Raw genomic sequence first — 17,426 nt, 5'->3', positions numbered from 1 at the left:
CCCTGTTTGGCACAAAGCGGGCGGCTTCGGCTCTGCGAGGCTGAGACCTAGCCGCGGCTCCAGGCTGGTGGAGCCGCTTTCGCGGGCCCTCCCTCGGGCGCTGCCTCTCGCGGGCGGCCCGCTGCCCGGTGCTCGGCGATACGGAAGAGGGCGCCCGGCCCGCCCTCGTCCACGGTGCCCCGCGGCCGGCGCGCCGCTCTCCGCAGCCCGCAGGCTCCGCGCCATTGATCGGGCCGCGAAGACCCGGGCGCGCAGCCCCCCACCCCCTCGCTTTTCGCTTTTCGCTTTCAATTGAAGTTTGAGCAGAGTGCGAAGCGGGCAGAGGCAGAAACCAAATATTTAGTTGCTGCAAATTGGCACCTCCAGATCAATTACCCGACCCGTGTCAGGGCCTGCGCCGCCCCCCGCGCCCCGCGGAATTTCAATGCGTTGCCCCAGCCCCGGCCGCCCGCGCCGCCCGCGCCGCCCGCCTCCATTCCGCCGCACACTTCTCATCAGCTCCAGCCCTACGTCACCCGTGGCCGCGAGGGGAACAGATTTTCAATGGGAAAAGTTCCCTGGGAGGGTCCTCGTTGCTGACTCCCGCCGCGCCCTGTGCTGTCTGCCCCCCACACGCCCGCCCCGGCCGTCATCCAGCCTGTCAGATGGGGACAGCCCGGGAGGAGCAGTGAGATAAAGAGGGAGCTCCAGAGCAAGGACTTCGGGTCACATGGACTTGACCCAACCCTAGTATCTCCACTTATCCTCTGGACGACCTTGGAGAAGTTGCTTATGCTCCCTGAGCCTCGGTTTCCCCATCTGTACTATGGGGCTCAACATTCACGTTGCAGGGTTATGGGGTTAACACGGCAGAGGGACCCTGCCCTGCCCTGGGCTGGCATATCGTGGCTTTACTTCTCAGCCCTGCGAGAGGGGTAAAATAACGTCCAGAATGAAGTGAGGGACACTTCAGCCAAGATCCTGGAGACCAGCAAAGGGAAGGCAGGGGGCAGCCAGCCCCCCAGAGTCCCTGGCAGAAGCCGGGCGGGGGGGGCACCTGGGTCAGTCTCCATCACGGAATGTTTTGACCTCCAGCCTAGGTACATCTGGGCACAATCAGAAGAGGAACTGCTTCTCCAGTACCAAGGATGGAGAGTTAGCTGGGCCTGGAGGTGAGCCATGCCCTCAAGGCTGGGCCGGGGAAGGAGGCTGGAGGGATCTGAAGGTCACCAGTGGCTGCGCCCATGGCAGGGGCCCAGGTGAGCTCTGTGGAGGAATCAGGAATTGGGCTGTAGTCGAGGCTTGCCTTTTCCCTGCTCTAGGACCCTGCGCAAATTCTTTAACCTCTGTTTTCCGATGTGTAAAATGGGGCTGACACCCTCTCCCTCCCAGAGTATTTGTGAAGAATAAAAGAGACGATGTATTTATATGAGAGGGAAGGAAACTCGCCGACAGACATGGACAGAGTGGTGCTGAGTCCATGTGAGTTCCCACGCTCAGCACTGCTTCCATTCCAAGAGCTTCCTTGGGGGAACTGGAGTCAAATGGTTTGGCTTTTTTTTTTTTTTTTTTTTTGTGGTACGCGGGCATCTCACTGTAGTGGCCTCTCCCGTTGCGGAGCACAGGCTCCGGACGCGCAGGCTCAGCGGCCATGGCTCACGGGCCCAGCCGCTCCGCGGCACGTGGGATCTTCCCGGACCGGGGCACGAACCCGTGTCCCCTGCATCGGCAGGCAGACTCTCAACCACTGCGCCACCAGGGAAGCCCAGTTTGGCATTTTTAAATGGCTGCCCCACCAAAAGGAGCGACTCGCACTCTGGGTGGGAGGGGAGGTGTGGCGGGAGGCTGTGGTTGCCAGGCTTAGGGCTCTGAGAGCCTTATCCTTATCCCATCCTTATCCTTATCCCTTCCTTATCCCATCTCACATTAAAGAATCAGAATCTCCAGACTGTCTGTCCTCCTTCCTGCCTCCACCTCCCCCCAGCCAGAGACTTATGCCCCCAGGGCAGGAGTCACCTCAGGGCAGGAGTCACCCATGCCTGGAGGAAAGTTTTTTCCCATCAAATTCAGGGTCCAAATGGAAGGCAAGCCTGAAGCCTTGGGAAGTAAACTCACTCCTCACCTTATTGAATTTCCCAGCTGTTAAATGGGACCATAACTTGTGAGCCACTAATCACAAGGTGCCTTTTGGACTGGTGGGTGACTTCTAGAAGTTACTGAATCCATTGCCCCACTGTCCACACACATCCTACCCATCCCTTTCACACACCTGCCACAAGATTATCTCCGCTGGCAAGACAACCCCACCACCTCCGTGGGGACGGCAGCCATCATTTGTCACGTCAGGAAGTCCATCTGACAGTCTACCTCAAATGTCTCACTGCTTCCTTCAGGGAAAAGTTAAAGAATGAACAACAAAAGGTAAATGCTTATGGATAGGCGATGCCACACTATTTTTTAAAAAGACCCCCAAAGAGGGTGTGGGGTGGGAATTACCTTCGGACACAGTGCTCTTTGCACTAAACATCTTGGCGATAAATAGAGCTGTGTAATTCTTTTTTCTCCTTGGCAGAGAGAAAGGCTGAGGCTGGGCAGCAAGGCAGAGGGACCCGAAAACATAAATCAATATGTGACTTTAATATATGTGCTCTCGGTGTCTGTGTGTGCTGGGGGATTATTAGTAACCTTGATTCCAGCTCAGTGTCCATGTGAGGCTGGGAGACGCACGGCCCCCAGGGAGGTGAAGAGAAATTAGGAAGCCAAATTCTTCTCCTGATTGACACCTGGGTAAACATTATCCCCGGCAGAAGGGGAAGAAAAAAATCAATGCTGGGTATTTTTATCACATTCCAGGGACAGACGTGGGGCAGGGGGCGTAAATTAAAGAAACAGTTCCCCCAGCAGAGCCTCATTGAATATGCTCATCTCCAAGGAGGTGGCAGAAGGCGTGGAAGCCAGGTGGGGAGGGCAAGGGGAAGATCGCGAGTGGGAGGGACGGTGGGTGCATCCCAGGGGGCGTGGCCATTGCTTCTCATGTGCTGGAGCGCTTATGTGAGTGGCAGCAGGTACAAAGGAGCCCACTGTTAATGACAGGGCAAATGCACCAGCTTTGATGGGGGAATCATAGGCCAGAGTCTAATGTCAGACTCTGGCTTCAGTGGAGGACCAAGAGGCATTAGACTTTTTATTTTTTGGCTGCATTGGGTCTTCGTTGCTGCACGTGGGCTTTCTCTAGTTGCAGCGAGTGGGGGCTACTCTTTGTTGCGGTGCGCGGGCTTCTCATTGTGGAACACGGGCTCCAGGTGCGCGGGCTTCAGTAGTTGTGGCTTGAAGGCTCAGTAGTTGTGGCGCACGGGGCTTAGTTGCTCCTAGGCATGTGGGATCTTCCCAGACCAGGGACTGAACCCGTGTCCCCTGCATTGGCAGGAGGATTCTTAACCACTGCGCCACCAGGGAAGTCCCAAGGGGTATTAGTCTTAATGCAGTTGTCAGGGGGATGTTTCTAGCAGGAGCTTTCCAGAGCATGGGGAGGGGAGAGTGGCTTCGGTGGGGGCTGGGAGGAGTGAGTGGCCTAGGGAGGTGGGGCGGGGCATCCCGCCCTGGCATCCCCCGGGCATTGGAGCAGCCTGGTGTGGAGGGAAGAGCCTGCCAGCTGGACTTGGACACTCTTTTCATTCCTGGAGCTTTTGCTTCCTGGCTGTGGGATCTGAGGCACAGCCCCTCTCTGAGCTCCACTGTCGATCAAAAGGGCATAGTCATGATCAACACCATTTCAACAGGGGTAGAAAGGCTTCTTACACAAAGAATGTATGCTTCCGAAGCCGTGAGCATGGGCGACGGAAAGAGAAAGTGAGGAGGGAGGGCAGGGGAGCCCCTTCCAAGGCCGTCCCATCCTGGGTGGCTTTTGCTGGGTGTGTTCTCAGGGTCTGCAGGGGCCACCCTACTCCTGGGGGAGGCTGGCTTCCGCCGCAGGAAGAGGGCAGGAGCAGAGGCCCAGGAAGGGTGTGATTCCCCAGGAGTCACACAGCAAACCCAGAAACAGCTTTGCTGGAGCTCCCTTCTTGGGGGCCAGGACACCTGGGTCCCACTTCTCAGCTGCTCTCAGCACTAGGATTTGTGAAAAGGAGTGAACAGGGCTACTTCAGGGCAACTCAAATGGCGTTCAGTGCTGGCAGGGAGGCAGCTCTCCTGGGTCTAGCCAGACATTTTTTGCTGATGCTGGGAGCCAGGGAAGGGCACCCGGCAGCCTGGAGGTCTCACACCCGGGCTGGCTGATCCTGTGCCCAAGTGGCCCTGAAGCCCCTATTACCCACTGGTCCTCCCTGTCCTGGCTGCAGAACTGTCTTGCCAGAGGAAGGATATGGGGAGAGGCTCCAGGCTGCCCAGGACCAAGACCATGGTGAGCCTTCAGTTACAGCTTTTTGCAGACTCTGCAACGAAACAGGAGGTTTGGGATTTTAAGGTGATCTGAACCCTAGGAGGTCCAGCAAATGGGTTTCAGGAGATCCGTGAACACGCCTCCTGTCCCCATCACTGAAGTCAAAATTTTGAGTCCGTGCATTTTTCTAAGCTAAGGGTCTAAGCTTTTGTCAAGGCTTAAAGAGATCTATGACTCCTAAGAGTAAGAACCACTGCTCTAGACACACACACACACTCACATATACATGCAAATATGTATATACATGACCACACGTACACACATGTCCATACATAGCCCCTCCCCCCCATACACACACACACACACACACACACACACACTTTCTCTCTTCCTGTTTCAGGTCTCTTCCATCTTGGTTCCATCCCGCACAGGGCTGCCCCCACAGACATCCTGTCTCCAAAAAATGCTGTAAGCCCATTCTTTCCAGTTAGAGACTGGCAGTGATTCCCAGTGCCTACCAAATTCAACTGTGGACCCCTGGGTTTGGCATTCAAAGAGCCCCCCTAGCATAGAGCCCTCTCTTCCCGCCACAAGCAGGAGCCTCGTCTTCAGCCCAGCTTGTGGGGTCAGCTAACCTGCTGTACTCAGTCCACTCTCCCTGCCTTTGCCCCAGCCATTTTCTCCTCCTGCGACACCCTTCCTCTCCACACCCCCTCCTACTTATTGGAATCCCAAGGCCTGCAGGACCTGGCTCACACACTGCCTCCTCCGTGAAGCCTTCCTCAACCTCATCAGAAGTGCCTGCCTTCCTCTAGTCCGTCTCCCACAGTCCCTTGCATGGCCCAGGTCCTGAACCCTTATCTCTCACGGCCTCAGACTCTGGGTCACCAGAGACGGCACTTAGCTTGTCGCCCAGTGGAAACTGTAAGCCCCTGGCAGGCAGGGCCTAAGGGGGGGGATGTCCGTGAATCCTCTCTGAATCCGTCTCCCACCACCACCCTTCCCGTCCTGCTCACCTTCCCCCAGCACCAGGTAATACCAAGGTCAGATGTGAGAAAAAATAGATGAAACATCATTTTGCCAATCACAGTGTAAACTCTGCTCAGATGCTCCCCTCCCAATATTCTTCCTGGACTCCTGCCAGCCCTCGGCTCTGATCCCTCTGGCCCCTCCCCATCCCCCCAAGTCCAGATGTCCAGAGCCTGAGCGGCTCGACTGGAGAGACGTGTGTCTCTCTATCTCTGAGTCCTGATCTCTGTCTGTGTTCCCAGGAGACATCTGGCCTCCCTCATCAGACTGGGATCACTGGGAATGGGAGGACCTACCTTTTTTGTCTTTCTGTTTTTCTTTCTTTCCTTTTCCCATTCCATTCAAATAAGGATTTCAAACAGCTTTCAGAGACACACGTGACAAGATAAAAAATGAGAGAGGAAGCTGGGGCGAAAGAGTCCTGCTTTCTCTTTCCCCAGGTGCTGTCTCTGGCACCCAGCAAATGGCACGTTTCAGAGCGGCCCATCCTGGGCCTTTGCTGAGCCCATTGATCCTCCTTCCCTGGGACTCAGGTGCGGACTTGGCCAGCGCCACCCGCCAGGCTCCGCTGCCAGCCCCGGCCCTGCCAGTCCAGCTCGCCTGACCCGGCCCTTCATGCTCTGGCTCTTTCTCTCCCGCTCCCATCTGCAACCACAGTGCATCTCAGCTGTCTGATTAACTCAATTGATTAATTAAGCTCTAATGAGATCTGTGACTCACCCCTGCAGCTGCTGACCGGGAGGCCAGCCGTGCCAGGAAGGGGCGGGGGGCCACAGGCATGGGCTTAGGAGGGCCCAGGGGGCAGGAAGCTCAGTGGTTGGTGCCACTGATAAGGGAAGCACAAACCTTGCCCAGGGCTAGGTCTCCTCCTGAGCCCTCATGGGGGAGGGGCGTTCTGTGGGCTCTCCGGGCCAGCCAGTCAGTTCCAGAATGACACAGCTAGCACCAACCCTGCCGATGGCAGGGAAGCAGGGCAGGTATTGATTGGCTGAGAGGTGCAGGAAGGGGACTAGACATCACCCTCCCCTCCCTCCACCCCGCCCCGCCCAGAGTCTCACTTTGACTCCCTGGGCCTGGAGTGCCCGAGGCCCAGCAGGTACTAGTCTTGTGGAAGCTGGACCCTGACCATAGGAGCCAGGCTTAGCCCTCCCAGCAGCCGCCAACTCCGAGGTTTCTCCCACCCCAACTCCCAGCCACGCGGTCAAGGCACTTTCTTCCCTACCCCCGCTCAGCTGACTCCCGATACCAAATAACCACAAGGGCTCCCCAGAGCAAGTCCTGAGTTCCAGTTCCCTGCCCCGCCGTCCTCTCCCACCAACCCTGACCATTGGTTCACACCTCCCCCAGACTCTATCCCCTCGTCTGCGCTGGGGGACCAATGCCCTCCATTAACAACAATAATCAGTGGAATGGAATTTTCCATCTCACAAAGTACGTCCTGAATCCTGAGAGGCAGAGCAGGGAGTGCATTCTAGGAATGAGGAAACTGAGACCTCAGCTTGCCCAAGATGACACCTGTTTCTTTGCTTGTGTCCCGGCCATTGCGTCCATCTTGGGAAAACACTCCTCTCAGCTTGGACGCCCCGGCTTAGCGGGCTCTCCGTCCAGGAAGCCCCGCCCCCGCCCCGCCCCATCTCTCCAGCTGCAGGTAAGGGCCCTCCTATCGTGTTATAATTGTTAATTTGTTCATATCTGCCATTGGGCCATGAGGGCAGTGGCTGCCGTGTCTCCTTGATCATCCCCGCATCCTGTTCAGGGCTTCACGTGCAGCAAGAACAAATGAACATTCAGAGAAGGAAGGAAAGAAGGAAGAAATGAATGAACCGCGACAAGTGGCAGATATGCTGATCCCCAGCCTCAGCTGGGAGGGACAGGGCAAGGCAGCCCCGTGTGGGCATTTCAGCTGTGGGTGCGCAGGGAATCCGCTATGTGCATGGTCCATCAGACCAGAGAGCAAGCAGGTAAGGCCTTCCCCTCCCCTCTGCAGGGAGAATATGGTGGGACTGACCCAGGGACTCATGCAAGATGGGGGTGGGCAGGGCAGGAGAGGGTGGGGAGAGTGTAGCTCTGGGGTATTGGGGCTCCTTCAGGGGAGACAGGAAACCTAGAGTGGAGACAGAGCGCTAGCTGGAGCGTAAGACCTGGTTGGAGTCCTAGCTTTGTTGGACCCCTTGGTAGACATTGGCCTCCCCATTTAGGCCTGTGAATTGAGAAAGTCTGATGACATAATCTCTGGACCTGCTGTCCTCCTGATGTGGGCTGGGAGCCCTGCGACCTCAAGAGACATTGTGACCAGAGGAAGTGAGTGAGATGGTGACGGGCAACAGGAGTGGGGTTCGTGATGCCCCTACTGCTGCAGTGGGAGGGGTGGTCGCAGCCAGGAGCCTCTGATCCCCAGGAAGAGCCCCTCCCACCCCAGCGCCTCTGCTATTGCCACTCCTCAGGTTCAATTACCAGATCAGCTTTCAAATCGGGCTCCAGCCAGTAACTTTACAGGAGAAAATGATTATGTGATTATTTCAACCTTGCTCCAAAGAACGTTTGAATTGGATCTGGGAAAAGGCGATTTGGGCACCGGAGGGTCCATGCGAGGGCAGGCGCGGGAGTGGCAGCAGCCTCGGAGTGTCAGGCGGCGCCTGCCGGCCCCGGAACTTTGCATGGTGGTACATGCTTCCCAGCCACTCCCCAGACCCTCACCCTCTCCCTGACGTCCAGCCTGCATCCAGGGTTAGCCTCGGCAGGAAAGGAAACATTGGTGGTGGTGCTGGTAAGGGGCATTTCCCAGGCACGCAGGTTGGGGGAGCAGAAAGGATCCAGCAGCCGTGTTTCCTGCCCAGAGCACCCCGTCAGTCACTTGGAAAACTGCTTTTCTGCCAATCTCCTTTCTCTGCCTTCAGCTCCAGCCCACCCGGGGGTAAACTTTTGCTCAAACAAGTTTAGCCCTGAAGAAGCAGAATTGGAAAGAACGTCTGCTTTTCCAGAACCCAGCAGAGCCTTCTAGAGGGATTTGGGATTACCTGCTCCAGGGATCACTCAGCCAGTTTTCTCCCTATTAGATAGTCGAGACTTTCTGAGCCTCAGTTTCCCCAGCTGTCAAAGAGAGAGTTGGTCCTAGGTGAGTCCTAAGGTCCCTCCCAGCTCTGAAGGAAGCCGTTTCAGCTCATTCCCTGCGTGTCCTCTGTGAGGCTGGGGAAGTCCAACCCTAGATCCTTGGTGGCCGGTTCCGTGGAGACGTGTGGGCTCCAAGCCTCGCAGGGCCCTTCTGCCTGGCAGCTGAGGAGGTTCCGCCTCATCCCTGAGCCTGCGCTCAGCCAGGTGCCAGGTGGGGAGACTAAGCCTGGAGTTGGGGCAGAAGGGCAGGGGCGGGTGTGCCCCAGAGGTTGAGGGGTCTGGAGGAGGGACAAGGGATGGTCCACCTCTGACTCCATCTCCGTGTGTCTCGAGGCCTGGCTTTCTCAGGACTCCCTCTAAAGACTTACCTGTTACCTTAACAAACACCACGTCATCACTTTTTTTTTAAAATAAATTTATTTTATTTATTTTTGGCTGCATCGGGTCTTTGTTGCTGCACGCAGGCTTTATCTAGTTGCGGCGAGCGGGGGCTACTCTTCGTTGCGGTGCGCGGGCTTCTCATTGCTGTGGCTTCTCTTGTTGCGGAGCGTGGGCTCTAGGCATGCGGGATTCAGAGTTGTAGCACAGGGCTCAGTCGTTGTGGCTCGCGGGCTCTAGAGCGCAGGCTCAGTAGTTGTGGCGCACAGGCTTAGTTGCTCCGCGGCATGTGGGATCTTCCTGGACCAGGGCTCGAACCCATGTCCCCTGCCTTGGCAGGTGGATTCTTAACCACTGCGCCACCAGGGAAGTCCATCACTTTTTAAAAATTGCTTACAAGCTGCCATTTTGGAGACTGTGCTCTGGGGAGCTACTCGCAGCAGGAGTGAATGTGCCCCCCCACACACACCTCGCCCCCAAGACGTGGACACTGGGCCTGCAGGGAGGACTGGCCGGGCCCTGGTGGACCTCAACATCTGCCGGTCATCACCAAGGGTTTACCGGGCACTTGGTGGGCATGGGTGGAGGGACAGTGAGGCAGGTGCAAAGGGAATAGAAAGCGCTGGTTAAACTCATACACCAGTTGTTAAGCGCCTACTGGGTGCCGGGCACGGGACCAGTTCTGTCAGGGGGAAGCTGACAATCTTCTGGGAGACAGGACACCCCTTCCCAGAATAACCTGAAACTTTGAGACTTCACAGAAAAGACGGTGAAGAAAGAAGGCCTCAAGCACTTAGAAGCCATCAGTCTCAATAGGGCGAAGCCAGGTGGACTTCCCGCAGGAAACGGGTCTGGGCCCGGTTTGGCCGTGGGGAGGTTGGCGGGCTTTCTGAAGAACCACACAGCTGAGATGCACAGGGAGAAGAGGCAGGGAGAGAAAGAAGGTAACCTTCGTGTTCATGTTCGCATCTTGTGCCTCACAACACCCCCTGGGGTGGGGTGCACGTACGATCTCCATTGTACAGGCTAGGATCCTGGCCGGCAGCGCACACGGTCAGGAGGGACAGGAAGCAAGGTCTGCCTGTGCCTCACAGCCTGTCCTTCTGGCATTCCCTGGGCTGGCCCCTCGCTGAGAACACCAGCAGGCAGAAGCCCAGGGCTCTGTCGGGAATTAGGGGGCCGGTTCCAGGGAACTTCTGGGATGCAAGAGGATTCGGGAATAGGATCTGAGACAAACAGGACCCCACCTTCCTGGCGAGTGCCTGCTTAGGGATGGGGTTTCAGAGGCGCAGATCACAGGAGAAAATTATATCGTCAAAGAGGAAAATCGGCACTGCCGTCCCTCCTTCACTCATTAATTTCTGGGGAAGTATGAGCTGTCAGCAAGCAGCGGCCTTCAATTCAAATTACAGAATCTGAATTCTTAATTTCTCCTAATCCATCAGTGAGCTGCCTTCCTGGGCTAATATTAGCAGTGCTGGCGAGTCTTGTCGCGGACTCACTGATGTCTCCCTCCCCCTGAAGAAAGCCCTAATCGATATAGCCGGCCCTGGGGTGGACCCCTCGGAGGCAGGCAGCCCCCTCCCCACTCCCCAGCTGCCTCCAGTTCCAGGAAAAGAGTGTGGAGTTTGGGGGGAGTCCCTGGAGAGACGGGAGAGCAGAGGAGAGGTAGGGAAGATGGAATCAGAGCCTGAGAGAGACTTGGAACAAGGGAGGGAGGGGGAGACAGGAGGAAAGACAAAATTAGCGAGACTCAGAGAGGCAGAGGCAGAGAGTGATGGAGAGACGGAGCCAGAGGTCCCAGGAGATGGATGGAGACCGATGTGCAGAGGAGAGAGAGCCCTCCGGAACCTAGGGCCAAAGCACACGCTGACTTTCTTCGGGGAGAAAACACAGCAAAGCGAAAGCAAAGCCCCATAGAACCCCCACGGCACCATGGGGAGTGTCGTGTCCCACGGAGAAAGTGGTCCCCAGAGCACTGGGCCCACGTGTCCCCTTTGCCTAGAGGTTTTCTGGAGTCAGGCGCCTCTAATCAAATCATAGCACAAAGGCCTCCTCTGCCAGGAAGCCCTCTTGCTTTCTATCTGGCAGCACTACCTCTTTACCCTTGGGCAGTAGCACCCTCTCCTGGTCAGCTCTCTGGGTCCTGGAGGCAATCTGTACCGCTGTCTCTCTGCACCGCTGTCTCTCTGCACTGGTGGGGAAATCACGGTGGATGAAAGAGTGGGGAGGGCCGCTAGGCTGAGCACCATCTGTGCGTCTCTGATTTCTCTCTTCAACAAGGCCAAGAGGTAGGGACTGTTATTACCCCCATGTCGCAGGTGAGGAAACAAGCACAGTTATGCCACTTGCCCAAGGTCATGGAGCAGTAAAGTAGCCATGTCAGGATTTGAACCCAAGTAGGCTGACTCCAAGCAAAGTGGTTACATGTGACAGGACCTTGGGCACAAATTCCACGGGATTGTATATGGTGTGGTCCCTGTCCTTGCTGAGCTATGGAAGGGTGAAGGACACACCAGGCCAGTCCCATGAGGTCCTCACATGACCCCGGTTCCATCAGCCAGTCTTCTTATTACCTTCCAAGCAGCCTTGTACCTTCTAGTCCCCTCATCCAGCTCGAACCATCTCCCCGAATCTGACCCTTCATCCAGGAGGCCTGCTTCAAGTCATGATGGCCTTCAGCTGGTCACCTTCCTGTAGTCCCTGTCCCTGACCCTGGTGGCCTGTCCCTCCCTGGCCGGTCCTTGTTCTTTCTGCGAATGTCCTACCTTCTCAGCAAGTGGCGAGCCTCTCTGTGCACAGCACGTGTGCCTCCAATGTCCTAGGCCCAGCCTTGCCCGCTCGAGGGCTCAGTAAATATTTGTGGACTTATCAGCGGATTGATTGGTGCAGTGAAGACAGGAGACCTGGGACAAAGATGCCTAAGAACTAAGCAGCGTCCCTGTCACTGCGGGCCCTGGGGAAGTGTCGGGGGCTGGAGACAGGCAGGTGGGGACTCCAGGCCCCAGCAGGTGTGAATGCCCCGACATGGGCAGTGCAGCTCTCCGCTGGCCCTCAGGGGACCCTGTCTCCCCAGGTTGGAGGATTTGGGGATGCGAACAGGGAAGGGAGAAAAGGGGCCCCCTCAACTTGGGAAGGTAGCCCTACAGGCTGCCCAGGCACCCAGAGCAGGAGCAGACTCTTCCTCCGGGTCATCGTCTCCACCCCTGCCACTCCTACCCTCCCAGCCAAGAGGCTGGGCCCGAATAGAACTATTTTGAGCCAAACCTGTGAATTATACATGGTCTGGCCAGTGAGCCCTCCACTCCCGACCAGTGGCAGTGGGAGCTGGGAGTAGGCGATCACCGCCTTTCACTCTTGGTGTGTCTGAGTCGGTGCTGGTGCCAGATGGAGTGCAATGGGGTTGCACGCACGCGTGCATGTGGATTTGGTGACTAAGGGGTTGGGGATGTGCACGAACAATTATGGGTAGGAGCTGTGGGTTCCCAGAGACATTTTCCCTCTCTCTGAAGCTCCAGGATGGTGGACCCCTGGGCCCAGAGCCCTGTGGACCCCAACTCTGTGTATCTGGGCAACAACCAGGATGGATGGAGGCCCAGCTTCACACAGGTTGATGACACAAATCATCCTGCCCTCATCCCACCCCTGCCTTGGCTGCCAGTGGCATCTTCAGGAGTCAGATGGACAGAAAAGAGATCGTCCCATCGGGGCCAGATCCAGGAGAGGTGAAGGAGAGGCCATCAGTAAAGCCACGAGGAGCTGAGGACCTCCTCTGGGTTCTGGCATTACGCACACATGAACTGAGTTAAATGTCACAACACGTCTGTACCATACATCCCATTATCCCCATTTTACTGATGAGAAAACTAAGGGTCAGAAAGATTAAGTTACTTCTCAATATTGCACACATGGAACTAGCAGAATCAAGATGTAGACAGCTAAGAAAATAATCAGGCAAGTCACAGCTTGGGAGAAAATATTTGCAATACATGTATCTGACAAAGGACACGTATCCAGAGAATGCTCACAACTCAATAATAAGAAGACAAACTATCTAATTTTTTTTTTCTTTTTGGCTGTGCCACGAGGCACACAGGATCTCAGTTCCCCAAGCAGGGATGGAACCCAGGCCCCGCGAGTGAAAGCACCCAGTCCTAACCACTGCACCGCCAGGGAATTCCCCACAAACAATCTAATTTTAAAATGGTTAAAAGAAGATACAGGGCTTCCCTGGTGGCGCAGTGGTTGAGAGTCCGCCTGCCGATGCAGGGGACACGTGTTCGTGCCCCAGTCCGGGAAGATCCCACATGCCGCGGAGCGGCTGGGCCCGTGAGCCATGGCCGCTGAGCCTGTGCGTCCGGAGCCTGTGCTCCGCAACGGGAGAGGCCACAACAGTGAGAGGCCCGCGTACTGCAAAAAGAAAAAAAAAAAAGAAGATACAGAATGGCCAATATGCACGTGAAAAAGATGTTCAACCTTACTCATCATCACGGAAATGCAAATTAAAACCGCAACAAATACCACTACACGCCCATTAGAAGACTAACCGTGCTACATGTTGGTGAGGTTGTAGAGTGACTGGAACTCCCAAGAGTAGAAATGTATGACGGTCCAACTACTTCAGCAAACAGTGGATCAGTTTCTTAAAAGGTGAAACATACAATTACTGTAGGACCCAGTCATTCCACTCTTAGCTATTTACCCAAGAAACAAGAAAACATCTGTTCACACACAAGTTCAGAGCAGCTTAATTCACAACAGCCCGAACCTGGAAACAACACAAATGTCCATCAACAAGTGGCCAAATTGTCACATATTTGTACAGTGGGATGGTACTCAGCAATAAAAAGCTATAAACTACAGGCAAAACAACATGGATGAATCTCATGGACATTATGAAAAGTGAAAAGCGGCCAGCTACCAGGAGCACATATTATGTAATTCCATTTATATGAAACTCTAGGAAAGACAAATCTAATCTATTGTGACAGGAAGCAGATCAGTAGTTGCCTGGGGCTGGAGGGAGGGTGGGGATCAACTGGGAAGGGGCACAAGGGAGCTTTTGGGGATGATGAAAACGTTCTATATCCTGATTGCAGTGGTGGTTATATGTGCACATAAATTTGTCAAAGCTCATCACATTGAACACTTCAAATGTGGGCATTTTATTGTACGTAAATGATGCTTCAATAAAGTTGAAAAAAGAAACCAGGTAAGCTGAGCTAAAATCTGCACCTGTAACTATTATATCCTATGTCTCTCGAGGTAATGGCAGCTGAGTAGTGGGTACCCCGGGCCCCTCTGAGCAAGAGAAAGGGCTGTGGTTCGAGAATTGATTACCTGCCTCCACAGGAAGGAAGCGTCCAGCTTTCCTCTGCTTTACTGCCCCTCCCCCAGCCCCACATCCCAGGCTTCCCGTGGCTTTCTCTGTAACCTTAGGAACTGACCACCTGCGAGTGTCTAGTCTCCCGTTGGGTCCCCTCCCTAACCCCTTCAATAGGAAACATCTTTAAAGCTTCCTAAAGCAGCGCCCTGCTTAGTGGGTCAGGAACCCCCAGGGGAGTCAAAGTTGTTTTTCTTTCCATAGCTAGAGGTCAAGTCCACATCTGCACATTCCCTCTCCCACCCACCACCCAGGGACTGGGAGTGGGCCTTCAGTGTAGTGGGAGGGGGCATGGGTACTCTGCTCCGGGGCAGGTACCAGGCTTACCCACTCAGGGATCCCCAAGGAAGGCCAGTGTGCTGGTGCTCGGAGCCCTCAGACTTGCCTGCTGTGATCATCAATCATTTACTGAATGCCTGTTAAGTGCTGGGCTTTGAGTTAAGCCCTATGCCTGCATTTTCTCTGTTAATCCTCTGGATAACCCTAGGAGGCTGGAGCTATTATTGACCTCATTTTACAGATGAGGACGCTGAGACACAGAGAAGGTCACCGAGGCCACACAGATAGCAGGTGGAAGGGAGAGTGACAACGGCCAATGCTGTTAACTTCCCAGCAATACCTGGACCAGCCCCATCTGAATCCCTTGGAGGCGGTTAAAAAGACAGATTCCCGGGCTGGCCGATGCTTTGCTTTGTCCTTATTTCCTCTAGATTCTCATGAGTTTACTCAGGTAGGCAATCAGCTCTGACCCCCTCGGGGGCCTCCAGACAGTGAGCCACTCCCATCTCCCACCCCAACCCCATCCCCCCACCAGGTACCAGTTGCTAGGCTCCTTGTGGCTGGGCACAGCGCCAGTCCATCTGACCAAAGAGAGGGGCAGGGCTGAACTTGGTCAGGACCGGCCGGGTTTGGGGGCCGGCAGGAGGAGATCTACAAATTGATTTCTGTCCTGTTTAGGGGGAGCCCTGGCACCAGCAGGAATGGGATTGGGTTTTAACTAGAGAAGTGGAAAGGGCAGCTCGACCTAGGGTAGGCGGGCCAAGCCAGGAGGCAGGACCCCCGGACCCCCGTGCCTCGGAGGTACTAGGACCTTGATTGTGTTCCTGGCGGAGTGGTACCTCCACTTCTGTCTGCCCCTGGGGATGCAGGGTCCTGGAAGATAGGCCCCAAAATCTAACTGGTATGACCTGCTCCTGGGAAAAGAGTGAAAAAAAGCATTCCATAGCCCAAAATGCCTGTTTTTCCAAAATGACCCGTATTTCAAACATGCTGCCCCGTCAGACCTTGCTTAAGCACACGCAGCCAGTCACACCAAATGCTCTGACTTGGGGATCAGAAAATAACTTTCAGGGAGTTCCCTGGCGGCCTAATGGTTAGGATTCCAGGCTTTCACTGCCATGGCCCATGTTCTGTCCCTGGTTGGGCCACAAGCTGCATGGTGCAGCTGAAAGGAAGAAAGAAAGAGAGAAAGAGAGGAAGGAAGGAAGGAAGAAAGAAAGAAAGAGAGAGAGAGAAAGAAAGAAAGAGAAAAAATAACATTCATGCCTTGAAAGAGTATTCAGGATGTCCCCCAATCACCCCCTTCTGTTTCGCCTGCACTCGAGGCATCTCAGAGCTGGTTCCATATTCCCCCCAGGCCCCCACCTTCCCCTCCATGTCTGCACAGGCTGTTCCCTCTCCCTGGAGTGCCCTTTCCATCAACCCTCTGGAAATCCATGTCCTGTGCAATCCTGAAGACCCAGACTAACTCCTGCCACCTGCTGAAACCTTCCTAGCTGTTGGCAGCCTCCTGGGGTTCTTCCTTCCTTGACCTCCTGTGGTCAGTCCCACACAGCAACCTCACTACTACCATCTCCCTTGAGTGTGTGTGAGTGTGAATGTTTATACGGGGAGGCTCAGTGAATGCTGCACTCCTGTGGTTTCTTGGGCAAGAGTCTGGAAAGGTGAGGGCCTGGCCATGGGGTCCCACTTCTTTTTTTTTTTTTGGCCACACCGCCGGGCTTGTGGGATCTTTGTTCCCCGAGCAGGGATCAAACCCTCACCCTCGGCAGTGAGAGCGCGGAGTCCTAACCACTGGACCGCTAGGGAATCCCCAGGGGCCACGTCTCCACCATCGCAATCATCCCCACCTCCACAGCAGACAGCACAGCACGTGGTTGCTCCCTGGTCAGCCTTAGACACACGGCCTCGGACGGTCATGAAGCTAAAAGGTACCACAGCAGCATTTTGTCTCTTTCCCACCTGCTCAGAAAGTTCTAGTGATGAAAGAAGTCCTTGCATCACCCTAGGAGTTTCTGCCCCACCATCTGGGGGTGACGGGTATCTTGACTTCTGCTCAGCCTTCTGTCTCCTCCAGCTCCAATTCCTTCAGCTCCCAAAGGCCCCTGTGCTTCCCCTGATCCGTCCTCTGTTCTGAGGACGCTGAGCCAGCTGGCCCTGGGCAGCTTTCCAGCCCCTGAGTCCACCCTCCCTTCATGCCATGGTTGAGGGTCATCCCTTCCCACCCCCCACGCCCACACCCCATCTACCACCTGGGCAGATGGTGACTCTCCTTGGATCCCCAAGGTGGGGCTAGAGAGCAGAAAAAGGATCCAGGATCCAGGAGAAGTCATTGCCACCAGGCTCAGCCTTGTTTCAGCTCGGGACAAGTTACAGGGGGCCTGTGGCGGTGCCCAGGAGAGGAACAGAGGAGCCTCGGGGCAGCTGAGGCAGCAACATTCCTAGAGGGAGGAACTGAGCCTCCTCATCGGAACAATGGGGAAACCGAGGGACATGACTTGACCGTGGACGCACAGCATGTCAGAGCCAAATCCAGGAGCCAGTTTCCCATCTGGGGTAGGGAGTCTCCAGGGCCCTGGTCCCTAGGATGGTGACAGACAGGGCATCACAGCTGGCTCACACAGGTCCCTGGATGAGGGTGGACAGCCAGCCTCCCAACCCTGAGGCCAGGGCTGCGCCAGAGCTTCCAGGGACAGAGTGATTTCCTGTCACTTGGCCCCGGAGCAGCTGCTCCCTCATCTAATTAATGGCCCCGCTTCTGAGCCTTTGATGAAGGGGAATCACGAGCAGTGGCTCTGTACGAGCCTCCGTGGAGCCTTCCGTTAAGCAGGGGCAGGCAGGAGGGGCGGCGGCAGCCGGGCAGCGCACAGGCCCCCGAGCTGAGAGCTG

The sequence above is a fragment of the Lagenorhynchus albirostris genome, chromosome 20 (genome assembly GCF_949774975.1).
Source record: "Lagenorhynchus albirostris chromosome 20, mLagAlb1.1, whole genome shotgun sequence".
Lineage (NCBI taxonomy): Eukaryota > Metazoa > Chordata > Mammalia > Artiodactyla > Delphinidae > Lagenorhynchus > Lagenorhynchus albirostris.
Note: the sequence above shows the minus strand (reverse complement) of the source record.